The sequence below is a fragment of the Manis javanica genome, chromosome 8 (genome assembly GCF_040802235.1).
Source record: "Manis javanica isolate MJ-LG chromosome 8, MJ_LKY, whole genome shotgun sequence".
NCBI lineage: Eukaryota > Metazoa > Chordata > Mammalia > Pholidota > Manidae > Manis > Manis javanica.
The window spans coordinates 26,416,963-26,430,025 of record NC_133163.1 but is presented as its reverse complement, the minus strand read 5'-3'; the positions used below and the strand labels follow the sequence as shown (position 1 = coordinate 26,430,025).

The 13,063-nt window shown below is 45.5% G+C and overlaps 1 long non-coding RNA gene across 8 annotated transcripts in view; it reads left to right on the top strand.

Moving 5' to 3' along the window:
* LOC108386892 (uncharacterized) overlaps positions 1-12,078 on the top strand; it is a 32,381-nt gene extending 20,303 nt beyond the window's left edge. For 2 of the 8 annotated variants that reach the window (XR_012133754.1, XR_012133753.1), the window contains 4 exons: positions 5,081-5,173; positions 7,659-7,800; positions 7,975-9,417; positions 9,526-12,077. This is a non-coding gene — a long non-coding RNA (uncharacterized lncRNA). Of the gene's footprint in view, positions 1-5,080; positions 5,174-7,658; positions 7,801-7,974; positions 9,418-9,525 lie in introns of all 8 variants that reach the window. The other 6 variants (XR_012133757.1, XR_005063148.2, XR_012133758.1 and 3 more) reach the window with 5 other exon arrangements.
* Positions 12,079-13,063: the final 985 nt, after the last annotated feature.

Sequence of the window (13,063 nt, the reverse complement as noted above, 5' to 3'; positions counted from 1 at the left end):
TCCCCAGAAACTGCTCTGCCTATGACCAAGGTGGCCCTGCGTCATGGGGCCCATGCTCACTCTGTTCACCTCCACTGGCCTCCTCTCCTCCCATTCTCACTCCTCCCTGCTCCTGCTGCATATCACAGGTCCTCCAGCCTCAGGGTCTTTGCATCTACCATCCCCTGACTGCTCTTCCCCAGAAATCCACATGGCTTGCTAATGAAGTCAGTTCCCCTTATCAGAGAGGATTTCCTGACCAGTGTAGCCCTCAGAAAATGTGCTCTGTGTTCCTTATCCTGCTTTTCTTCATGGCTTTTCCCACCAGGGGATGGTACACTTGGTTATTTTCTGTCTCCTCTCTCTCAACTGTACACTCCATGGGCACAAGATTCTTTCTGTTCTATTCCTCACTCTATCCCCAGAATCTAGAACAATGTAAGTGGATGTATGGTCATCACTGAGGCAATGCTGACTGGCTCATAGCCTAAAAGAATACAGGTTCTGTTGTCAGAACTAGACACCAAATCCAGCTCTTTACTCTCCTAAATCTATTTGGTCCCAGCTCATGTTTTCTCTGACTGGTAATCTGAATACATATATAGCTTTTCTTCTTCCTCTGGGGTTAGCCCCCAGTCCAATGGGAAGTGTTACCTTTTCTCCAGAGGAGCCTGGAACTCCCTACCCATTGCCAGGCAGCATACCAAGTGGTACACCGGCAAGCTGGACAGCCCGAATCCAGTCCCGGCAGCCCCTGAGGCCAAGGGCGCAAGCTGGTCGGTCACATTCAGCCAGGAGGGGTGTCTCTCTGACCTGAAGATGCCTTTATTTTATTTTTAAAATGCATCCAACATTCAGAAACTGAAACATTTCACAATTCAGAAGATCCTGCCATAGCAGGCCTGCGTTCAGCATGGTGCGGTCCTCAGAGCTGAAAAGCTGGCCCAGTTTGAGTTCAGCTCTTCAATTATCCAAGGTCCTCACCACTCTTCTAACATTTGCTTTGCTGTCCCTGAAGTAAAGCATGCTTGTGGTAACTTTTCTCTTCACACTAGCTGAGGGACTTGAGCAAGGCTCTTCACTTCCTTGAGACCCCTTCATCTGTGAGTCAGCACCCCCAACTGCCCCCCTCAGTCTGTGGTGAGGATTGGATGAGAAAGCTGGTGGGAAGCAGAAGGTGCTCTGCCATTCCCGCACGTGCTGTTTCCCCACTTCCTCTCCGCTGAGCCCGGCTCCCAGACCCCACCGCTTCTGTCTATGGACGCTGCTCCACAGCTGGACCAGGTGTGTCCCTGCTTAGCAGCTGGTCTGTCTTCCCAGGTGGGGAGAACTGTGTGCAGTCCCTTGCTGCTGGCACACCTGAGTCACTGTGTGGTCTCCACTCAGGAAGAATGCATACGTCATGGTGAAGGGATGGCTGGTGTGTAGGAGCTGGGCCTGACCTCAGAACAACTGAAAATGAGTTCGACCAACGGTCAGCCGCCTTCCTCTGGTGACCACTAGACAGATGATTGACACTGAGAAGTCTTCCCTTTCCAATCCTACTGTCCTTGTTCTAGAACCAGGTACCATAGCAACTGCCAATGAAGTGAGCTGAGTTAGCTCAGCTTTGCTAGGAAATAGCTACTTCTTGCTTCTGGGGGCTGTTAAGCTAGTGCACCTTTTAAAAGGTTTTAAAGTTTTAATGTTTCTTGAAATAAAGCACTCCTCCCATTCCAAAATAAACTGCACTTTGCGTGGATTTCCCAATATTTTCTTTCTTTTAATCACAAAAGTAATCCATCCATATATTTTATAGAAAAATTTGGGAAATATATAAAAACACAGAAGGCAATGAACCTACCATAATCATTGTTAATATTTAGATTTGTATCATGCCAGACTTTTTTTTCTGAATACTCTCAATCATACTATATATATATATATATATATATATATATATGTATGTATATATATGTATGTATGGTCTATCTATATATCTTCATGTGTGTATTTTCCATGTGTACATGTCAGAGTCTTATTATATATACTTTATAGCACACAGTGTAAGGGTGTAAGGCCTGGAAAATAGTAGACAATAAACAAATATTGCCACTGCTAGTATATATCACTTATTGAGTGCCATTTTATGGATGAGAAACTTGAGGCTCAGAGAGATTATGCTTCTTATCAAAGGTTACAAAGGTAGTCAATGAGATGGACAAATATCTGTTTTTGTATTTTGTACAAGCAAAATGCACATTTATTGGTTTAGAAGTTTTTCAAAAATTGATTTGAGTGTCTTACTGCCTACCTAGATGAGAATTTTTACTGAAAATGATGTAAAAACATACAGGATTTGTGTGGAGAGAAAATAGGAATGTTGATGTGTCTGACAAACGTTAGTGTCAGCTGGAAAACGTCAAGAAATTGCTAAAGCACATAACATGAAGCCTGCTTTAAAAGGCTCACCAGTGACATTTCATGGCAACATCAGCCATTGTGGGTGTGACGGGAGAGGATCACGATCTTGGTTGGTAATGAGTCCGCATGAAGATGGGCTTACTTCCTAGAAAGGACTTCGAATGCTGAGCTGCCATAAGACCACTTACCAATTTGTCTTTGAGAAACAGGTGATATTGAAATGTCACCAAGTCCTCAAATAGCACATTTACATCTCTAAAATCTTTGTGGTTCAAAAAGATCACTGGCAGATGAAAATGAAAATGCTCAGGGTACCTGAATGTGAAGTAACTTGAATTGTATTGCAGTTAGATGTCTCCTAATTTCCTTCCATCTCTGAGCCTCAGTTTTTCCAAATGTCAGTTGGGAATTATAATCCCTGCCTCCTCGGGATAGTGTGGGGTGGAGAAACAATACACATGTAGGTTTTAGCTCAGGGTCTTGGTCACAATAATAATACCCTTTATGAAGCTGTAAATGTAAGGTGGTCTAGAGCACAGGCTTTGAGGTTAGATCTGGGTAACAATCTTGGTTCTATCATTCACCAGCTGTGTCACCTTGGGCGCGTTATGTAGCCTTCCTCAGCCTTCCCAGCAGGGTTAGTAAAGCCTAAGCACTAACATATGTAATTCCTGGCCCAGAGCAGGCATCCAACAGCAAATATTATCACGAGGCCCTCCTTGCTTTCTCCTGGTCACATCTATCTTGCCTTTATGACTCTTGTAAAGCTTGAACTGCATAACGTAGCACTTGATTATACACTGCCGTGCATTGTCCTCTTGTCTTTTTCTCACGTGGTTAACTTGGGTTTTTATCTCGAGGCTCAGACCTTTGAAGGCACCATCTGGAATGCAGACTTTTTTAGTACTCCCTCCAAGGACTCATGTATGTGCCTGCTCAATAGATCTTTGTTGCCTTGAATTGTGTCTGATAGGTGGCTCTTTCCTTGCTGATTTCTCAGGGTTTCACCCAGATTGAGCGGAAAGCTTTGGGAAGAATCGCAGCAGCCTGCCCAAGTCCCCAGGGACCTAAGCTCTTGGCACTGCTGAAATGACAAATGGAGAAGCCGAAGGGCTCGAGCACCACCATGGGCGTCGTCGACAGCCGGGGGCAGGTGTTGCTCAGTCCCTGGCTCCAGCCCTCCTAGCTGCCTGACTCCACAGCAGGGCCTGGGGCTTTGCAGACAGCTGTGGCCTTAAATGGCACCAGGGTTTAAGATGCTTCTCTTATTTACATAGCTGCTGTTTTAATGCCTACAACAGGTCCTTCTGTGGTCCCAACAGGCAAAGGGGAGGAAAAGTTAAACATGAAAAAGGGAGGTGGTGGGTAGAGTAAGGATCTGGCTGTAGATTTTCAACATTTGCATTTGATTTCCCCAGCTGCGTATAAGTCATTAAAAAGGGGACTTTCCACACTCACAATTTCTCAACTATTTCTAGTAGTTTACTATTAGAAGAGGGACTAAAGACCCATTAAAATTAAAGAGTCGACCCTTGGTATAGCACAGAGGTGAGGGGTGGATGTGCTAATTTGTTTATCTAAAGTTGCCTGTGAACATAGATTTATAATCCAAATTATTCATATTTCTGAGCATTGGGCTACTTTGTAGTTGAAATTTTAAACCAGATATTTTTTTCCTTGTTTGATTTTGGGGAGTGCGAAGTCATTCATTCATTCATTTAACAAATGTATACTGAGTTATGGGCTAGGTCCCATGAACACCAAGTTTGTTCACTGGGCAAATTTTGGTTAATATCCTACATATAGGCACATTGGCGGGTGCTAGGGATAGAGCTGGGAGCCAGATAAGCATGGGTCCAAGCCTTGCAGACTGAGTGGGGAATAAGAAGCAAATGAATGGCCAGTTAAAATATATGACCCAAAGTGCTAAAAGGGATTTTATAGGGTGGTAAAGAAGTTCTTAGTAAGAACCCCATGCCCAGATTTGGGGGTTTAGGAGGACGTGACCACTAAGCTAAGCCTGATAGGAAAACAGGAGTTGGCCAGGTGTAGCAGTGGGTGGAGGAGAGGCAGGAGGGAAACTGTTATAGGCAGAGGCAAGAGCATGTGCAAAATAACTAGTGAAGATAGACTAGATATTATGCTGCAGTTAAAGAAAACCCCTCAAACTCTAAATGGCTTAACACAAGAAAAGTTTATTTCTCACTCAAGCAAAGTCTTATACCAGTTTGAGGCAATGTCCTCTATGGGGTGACTCTGACCCAGGATGCTTCCATCTCAAGACTCCCTCATCTGAACACGGGACCTGGGAAGACGAGGGGAGAGAGGTGCACTGCAGATTCAATGATTTAGCCTGGGTTTGATCACGCACCTTTTGCTTTCAATCCATTGGCCAGAACTAGTCACATGGCTCCATCTAATTGCTACAGGGCTAGAAATGTAGGGGAGCACGTGTGATATTTGGTGAAGGATGCCACTTGTGCCACACAGAGTATAAGGTGTTGGGAAACTGCAAGTTGTTCTGAATGGCTGGGGCTTACTGTGTGTGTGTATTGGGGGAGAGAAATTGTAGGAGTGGGATAAGCTGAGGCCAGTCACAAACGGTCTTGCAAGTCATGTTAAATGTTGAGGGAATTGGACTTTGGGGAGACATAGGAGAATTTTATTAGGGTGTGATAGAATTATATTGTCATTTCAGAAAGATCATCTTAGAAAGATCAGGCTTTCGTGTGGAGACTAGGATGGAGGGAGCAGGACTGCAGAACAGTTAAAAGCTCTTGAAGTTGATCAGGTAAGAGATGATGGTGCTTGAACAAGAAAGGGGCTGTGAGGATGAGCCAGGTGGGTACATTCAAGAACAAGGTGGATGTGGACAGGTGGAGCAGAGAGGAGGGGGTAAAGGGTGCAGCTCTGAGTGGGTTCAGCAGCTGGATGGACGGTGGCTCCATTCACCTGCTTAGGAATAGCAGGAGGAGTAAGTTTAGGGGAAAGACGGTATGTTCTGTTTTGAATTTACTGAATTTTAGGGGTCTGTAGAACATCCAAGGGGAGAAGTTCAGGGGCATTTGGGTCCAGATCTATGGCTCTCATGCTTGGGAGAGTCTGGCTGATGATGTTAATTTGAGAGTCAAGAATGTTAAAGATAGTATTTGAAATTATGACAGTGGCAAGTTGAATAAAAATATTATCCCTGATCCTGAGTAGCTAAAAGTCTCATGTGAAGTGGGTGCCAGTCATGTATATAAAATAAATATTAGAATTCAAGGTGAATGGTATAATACAGAGGTGTGTACAAGGTTCAGTGGTAGCCCAAACTCTGGGAGCCTTAGAGAAAGCTTAGTGGAAGAGGGGATAAGCCTGAGAGAGAGTCAGGGAAGGGCAGGCTGCATGGAGGGGGCAGCGTGCGCAAAGGCATGGAGATACATAAGCAGCATTGCCCAGCCAAGGAAGTCCTCAGTCTTCTGGAGCATTTCGGTGTGTGCTCCTCTGAGAGCAGAGGCGGCAGCTGCATTTGAAGCCTTTGAGGAAACACCTGTCTGTCGACATTTCAGCAGTGCACGCTGAGTACAGAACGGATTTACACACTTGAAAGGTCCGTGAGAAGGTGACATCTTTTAAAAGTTTTAAACATTTTTTTATCTGGAAGTTACTTTTCAAATACATGAAAAGTAGAGAAAATAATACAACGAAGCTACATGTACTCATCACCTAGCTTCAATAATTATTAACATTCTGTCTTTGTTCTTTTACTGATATCTTTCTCTTTTGATGGCCAGAGTATCATCTTAAACCTTCTGTTACAGAGAAAGTAGGTGGCAGAGTGTAATGAACCCACATGTACCCATTGCTGAATCCCAGGAAACTTCATTTCAATCCTAGGCCATTCCCTCTGCATCCACATCCCCATCTGCTTCTTCCCTTCCCATCACGTCTCACCTGTAAATATTTCAAAATATATATATCTGTAATAGATAAGGACTTAAACAAATATAACTGCCCTATTATTATCACACTTATCGAAATGAACACTCATTCATAAGATGGCATTTTGGAAACTCTGGGAAGGTGTTTGGAAAAGCCAAACAATCCTATGGCCATGAAGAAATGTACTTCAGGTAGCAGTTTTGGATGTTCAGATTGGTACAGAGCTGATTCCTTCAACCAGACAGCACTGGACAAACCAGGGTGTCCAGAAATGGAGAAGGAACTAGAGTGAACTTAGGCCAGAAGGAGCGGGAGTGGGGGGTGGGCAGAGAAAGCCCCCTCAGTCCTACTGGGTGTCCCTGGCAGGCAGAAGGCATCCATCCCAAGGAGAGAAAGTGGGAGAAGGGGTGGGTGGAGTGGGAAACAGAGAGAGGAGGTGGGAGGAGAGAGAGGGGCTGACACTGAGAAAGAAAAAGAGGAAGGGGAGAGCAAAAATAAATAACGACTGACACCCACAGCGTGCCAGGTGTCAGGGGTGCTGCCTCTGCCCCTCCAGGTGTCCAGAAGAGGGGCTCCTCCAAACTCGCCTGGTCTCTTGCTCACCCCTTCGGTGAGTTACTCTGTTGGGGGAGCCAGAAGAGGAGCAGGCCTGTGTGCGTGTATTTATAAGGAAAGAGGGCTGCGTGTCTGGCACAGAGGGGAAAGGCCCCACCAGTGCCCACGGGGGCAACCTCCATCGGGCCTCGGCAGAGCTGAGCGGGTGGTGTCTGCAGGACGGCGTCTGCCAAAGGGCGGGTGAAGGAAGGCCGAAGAGCCGAGCAGCTGGTCCTCGCGTCGGAGGGGTGCTGCGAGGCAGCGGTCTCCCCAGTTGGGCTGGTGTCCATGCCGAGGGGTCCCACATAAAGCATGCCCCAGCATTTTCCAGCCCGGGAGGCGGCCTCACTGGTTTGGGCCGCACACCCCTGCTAGGGGGCAGGAGCGGCCCAGGGTCTTGGGAGGTGACCTGGGGAAGCAGGGGTCCTCGGGTCTCTGTAAATCGGTGGGGCGGTGGTGGGGGTGGCCCACGGGGGGCATAGCCCCGTGGGGAGGGACTTGCGGGCCGGACAGGGCCTTCCTTCCTCGAGGGCTTGGGGGCGGGGGTGATGGGAACACCGCCAGCCGGTGCGGCCAGTTCCTGATGAAGTCCTAGGCCCGCGCCCTCCTGGGGCTTTTTCAGTCCACCGATCAGGCCTGCCTTAAGTGCACATTTACAAAGGGCTTCTTTCTGGACGTTGTGGACTGCACGAGCTCGGCCTGTGGCCCAGTGAGGACCCTGACCCAGGGAAGTCTCTTTCTGCTCTTTTTTTCACCAGACAAGGCACAGGTTGGAGGTGAGTAGCCTTCATTAGAATCAGCACAATGACTGGTGGCCACCGGAGGCCCTGGGGATGAAGTCACCAGCAGTGCGGCTTCCCAGGCAGGTAGCTGATGTTGGTGAGCACACAGCAGAAGGAGGTAAGTGGAATTAACCAGATCATGGGACTTGTCATCTTCTGCCAATAGTAATAAATGAACACATTCTGCTCTTCTTATATACTTGGGACTGTTTTAAGCATTGTTCTATTGCATCTCATGGCATGTTCTAAACATGCATTATCTAATTTCATAACATTCTTCCTGATTTTACAGATGAAGAATCTGAGCCGCTCAGAGATGACATCACTTGGCCAAGGTCACACAGCTTCTGCAGCCAGTGCTCTGTTTGGCCTTTGTGAAGCAGAGGGAACACACATTGCACTTTTCTGAAGGAAAAACAAGCTGATGTCAGGGATTCCTTCAAGAAAGCAAATTTCACGGCCATTGTTGAGATCACCACCCAAATGTCCCAAACGCTGAATGCACTTCTGTGTCTCAGCACATGGCATAACTGATGTTCACCATAATGACCTTCAACTACCAAGGAAAGGTTAATTTATATCTTGCAAGATCTATTTAATAAGGGGGTTGGTGGTGGTGGTGAACAACAAGTTTTAAAAAGATCTCTGTCAAAACCAAATTACCCAAGTTAAAAACTCCTTCTAGAAGACACTTAGTTTTAAATGTTACGCCCTCTGGAGGGGCTCTGCCCTTATGTTGCCAGTACTGCTGCTACATCTGAGAAACAGGAACGAGCAGCGTCTCGCCATTATTTCTCTGACAAGCTCTCCCAGAAGATGGTGGGGATCACGTGGTGAAGTTCTCTTCCTTGCACCAGCCTCAGTCTGAAATTCCCCACACGCTTGTGGCCTTGTCCTGCTGGGCAGCCGGCAGTTTCCCCAGCACTTGCCCTGGCATCTTGCCCCCTTTACACAAAGCAATCACTGTTGCAGAAAATGAGGGTCCTGTGACCATTTGGCACCATCCCCTGCCTGGCATTTGCGTGGGAGAAGGAACTTTCTCTCTCCCTGACAATGGATTCTGATCACAAACCAGCCCCTTTCAGAGAAACAGCTTCCCATAGAATGACTTTCACCCACAGGTAAGAACTGAGTGGTGGAACAGAAGCGGTTTCCTGCGGGAAGCCTGTTAATGTCACTGAGAAATCATTAGAAGGCCCCTGAAGGTCTCATATAGCTTTCCAAATTCCACTCTCACTGCCATCAAGTCTGGTCCAGGCCTCCCTTCTTTTTGCCCTGGTCCTCTCCTTGAATTTGTTTCAAATGGTGGCATATCTAGTGCCTGGCCACTGTGACTGGCACTCTGTAGTTAGTGGTCTAGAATTCCAGACTTACCTCTCTACCTACAGGTGTAATGATCCTTTCTTATTAATAGCATTTCTTTGGGTTACCTTACTAAGAAATTAATATTGACATAATGCTGTAAACCAAACTACAGGCTTTACTCAGATTTCCTTCATTTTTCTATTAATGTCCTTTTTTTGTTCTAGGAGACTGCATTGCATCATGTCTCCTGTGATCTGTATTTTTTTGTTGTCCCTTATTTTTAATGGCCTTGACCTTTTCAAGTGTTTTATTGAAGATCCCTCAAGTTGACTTTATCTGAGGCTTTTCTCATGGTTAGACCAGGGTTTTGGATTTTCTGGAAGAATGCCACACAGGTGAAGTGCCTTTGCTCTTCAACCCATATCAGAAGGTACGTGATATTAATGTGACTAATCAGTGGTGAGGCTAACCTTAATCACACAGGTAGGGTAACTGCCTGGTTTCTCCACTGTAAAGTTACTGTTTTTCCTCTTTCCAGACTTTGCCTATTGGAAGTGAATCACTAAGTCCAGCCCACACTCAAAGAGAGGGAAATGAAGCTATTCTTCCTGAAACAGGGATAATCTACATATATAATTTGGAATTCTTCTGTAAGGAAGATGTGTCTCTTCTCTGTAGTTTATTCATGTATTCAGTTATTTATATCAGTATGGACTCACGGATGTTATATTATTTGAGTTATAATCCAATACTTTCTGAGATTCTTGCTTAAATTGTTTCAGCTTTGGTCACTGGGAACTCTTTCAGGTTGGTTCCTGTGTCTTCTTAACATGCTCTGAATTAAAAAAAAAGTTTTACTTACCTTCTGGCATTCTAGAATGCTCCAGGCTCACCTGGTATTTTCCCCTCCTCATCCCTGGTTCCTTTTACTGGAGAGTGGTATTGGGAAACCAAGCTCTGAGTGCTCGGTGTGCTGGTTGCTGTTGGGTGTCATAGCTTCTATGCCCTATTAGTGGACAGAGTTAGGGACTATATGTATGTATACTAACCCATATGTTTGCATATACCTCTATGCATTTCTGTCTACTGTATATTAAAATAAAAATGAATTCCTATGGACATCTCAAACTCTAATCCAGCCCCACAGGATTCATGCTGCCTCCCCCCTTCCCTCATTGACAGTTCTTTATCTGACAGGGAGAAACCTGGGTTCCATTGCCTGCAATTTATATACGTACTTGTTTCAACCCCAGTTACGTGCAGCTTCAGAACTGCTATTCTACATCCCTATGAAAAACAAAATTTCAACTAGAATACAGTATGCTCATATCATTCTTTTTGTCTTTAGCCTTACAGATTCCAGTCAAAACATCATCTTCCAAATTTACTTAGGTTAGCTCCTTTTTTCCCCTTCCTGATGGGCACATCTTTATATTTTCCAAGCATTTCTGCATCTGGCTTCACCTTTGATGGAGTCACTACCGTTGTGTGAGGAAAGAGGGATCCTGCTGTCTGGAGGTTGCATTGGTTGCCTCCTGTCCCAGGATCAGTTGAATCCATGGTTAGAACTTGAAACTTTGGGCTTTGCCGGACCACACTGCCTTTCCTGCTGCCGTTTGCTTGGTGGGTCCAGGCTGCAGGGACAGCTGTGACATATATATCTGGTTAAAGGAGAAAGCGCAGTTGGCTGAACAGTTGTCTCTCCCTGAGGCAGAATCATCAGATGTCAGGGGGAAGGAAGCTGAGAGATTTCATGGCTTAACCTATTGCCCTTACAGGTGGGGAAACTGAGGCCTACAGAAGTGATGTGACTTGTCCCAGATGAACTGGCTGGTTAGAGCCGTCAGTGGGGACAGGATCCATGGCTTGCTCTTCCATATCTGTGCTCTCCTCACCACTCCGTCGGGGGCTACAGGGTCAGAGGTCAGAGCTCTGCAGGAAAAAGCCCTTTGCAATTGCTTAAACAGGTGAGCCAATTCACCACCATTTCCTGAATGGAGAGATAGGTCTCAGAGTGTTCCTTCATACCTTGTACATTCTGAAATGGGGAGAGAGCTGATGAAGAAATAACTGATAGGTCTGGAAATTTGGTTCCTATATGTCACACAGTAGTGACTTCATCCAAAGTGGTGACTTGAGTTATCTTGTGAATTTCAGAGCTACCATTTTTTAATTTATTTTTATCAGTGTCATATCCTCTCTTCGCATCTCCCAGTACCTAAACAAACGGATGAGTATAGTGTCTGTTCTGCCCAGGTCACGGGGTCATTTTAAGGCTCTCTACCTAATTGAAGGAAAGAATCAAACCTTTTTTTTCTTTTTCTTCACTAACTGCTGATTTCCTGATCCCCAGCATAGTACATGGAACACAGTAGGGATTCAGTATTAATGGAACGAAACACAAGAAGATCACATGAGATGCTTCCGGTCAGAGTGCTTGGTTACCTCTAAAGAACTATGCACATGTAAGGGGTTGTTAATGCTTTAACTGACGCTCTGGCCTTGGGTGAGTTGCTTAACCACTCTGGACTTTTCAGTGTCCCCATTTGCAATATAAGATGCCCCAGGCTCATCTTGTATTTTGAATTAAACTAGATGATCTCTAAGGTCCCTTTCAGATCCCTAATTCTGTAAGTTCAGTGTTCATAAAGAGTATTGTGAGGATTTCAGACAAATTTAGAATATAAGAGTATCACAAACCATCATGGGCTAGAACAAGGATTCTTTCCCTGTGTGAATTCTAGTTGATTGGCTGCATGGAATGCTGTGTTGTGAAGGACTCTGAGGGTCTGCGGTATAGAGTTATAATGATTGATAAGTGATATCTGTCATGGGCACAGGATACAAAGCAGTAGCAAGAATGCCAAACATCTGCTCTCTCTCCATAGATGCTCAAAACAGTAGCTGGAATTTCTGGGAGAAATGTTATTTTTCTTTGCATGATAATGGAGAGACCACTTGAGTGAGGCTGGGGTTACCTGGAGGTCAACCCAGAGCTCTGTAGACTTGTAGTAAAACATCTTTCTGACTTTCATTGACTCTCTTTTTTTATTTATCAGGCAAATAAAGTTAACATGATTGATTAACTGATCCTACAGATATGAAATCCACTTTTACCTCCCTGAGACTCAAATGGATACATGGCCTCTGTTTTGAGGTAAATGAGAATGTAGAATGGTATAAAAATTCTATACATAAACATGAACCCATTCACCCATTTAATACATGCCAAACATCTCCAGCGTGTCAGGCAGGCCCAGGTAAATGCATGACACCGAACACACAGATGACCCCTCTGGGATTAAGACCTTTCCCCCTTGTTTCCTTAAGAGTGAGTGGTGGCCAAACCACTGACTCGTCAGTATGTGTGGGTCCATGAGCTTTCTGAATGTAACCCTTCTTTCCTCCAGTTGACGCTAGTGATGAGGAAATGCTAAGTTTTGGGTTTAACTCTCATAATTCCTGAAGGAGATATGCAAATGAGGATCCTTGCATCTCTCATTGCAGAGAGGATGCCAGCTGGCCAAGGAGAGACCTTCACAGTCCCCTGGTACCATCCTGTTGCTCAATGTGCCTTTGAAACCCAAGGATGTCCCCATTCTTGCCTGCCAATGCAGAAGTGTAAAGTATCCTCTGCATCTTGGTTTGGGGGTTATGTGTATTGATCTCCACCTGTCATCACTTTGTGGCTGTCCAGAAGTCTATCACAGTGGATGAGTGACATGGCAGCCCTGTTCCTCTCCTCCCTGTAGGGTCTCCCTTTGCATAGCAACATCAGCTTCCAGTTACCCTCCCTCAAAACTGGTCTTTATCTACTATCCAGGCAGTTCCTGAAAGGGCTTCACTGAGTGAGTGAGTGATTACTCCAGGACCTGAAATAGCTTTTTTCCTGTTCCAGATATGACACAGTCACTTCCCCAATAGAGCCATCACTCCAAGAGGAACAGGACGTCCTTGTAACAGAGCCAAGAGAGTCACATGATCAGACAGCCACGGGCCTCCTGGGACTTGTTCCTCCTTAAGTTGTTGGCCAGGACTTGTCCACAAAAGCATATGTATGACAGACCCTGGGAAGC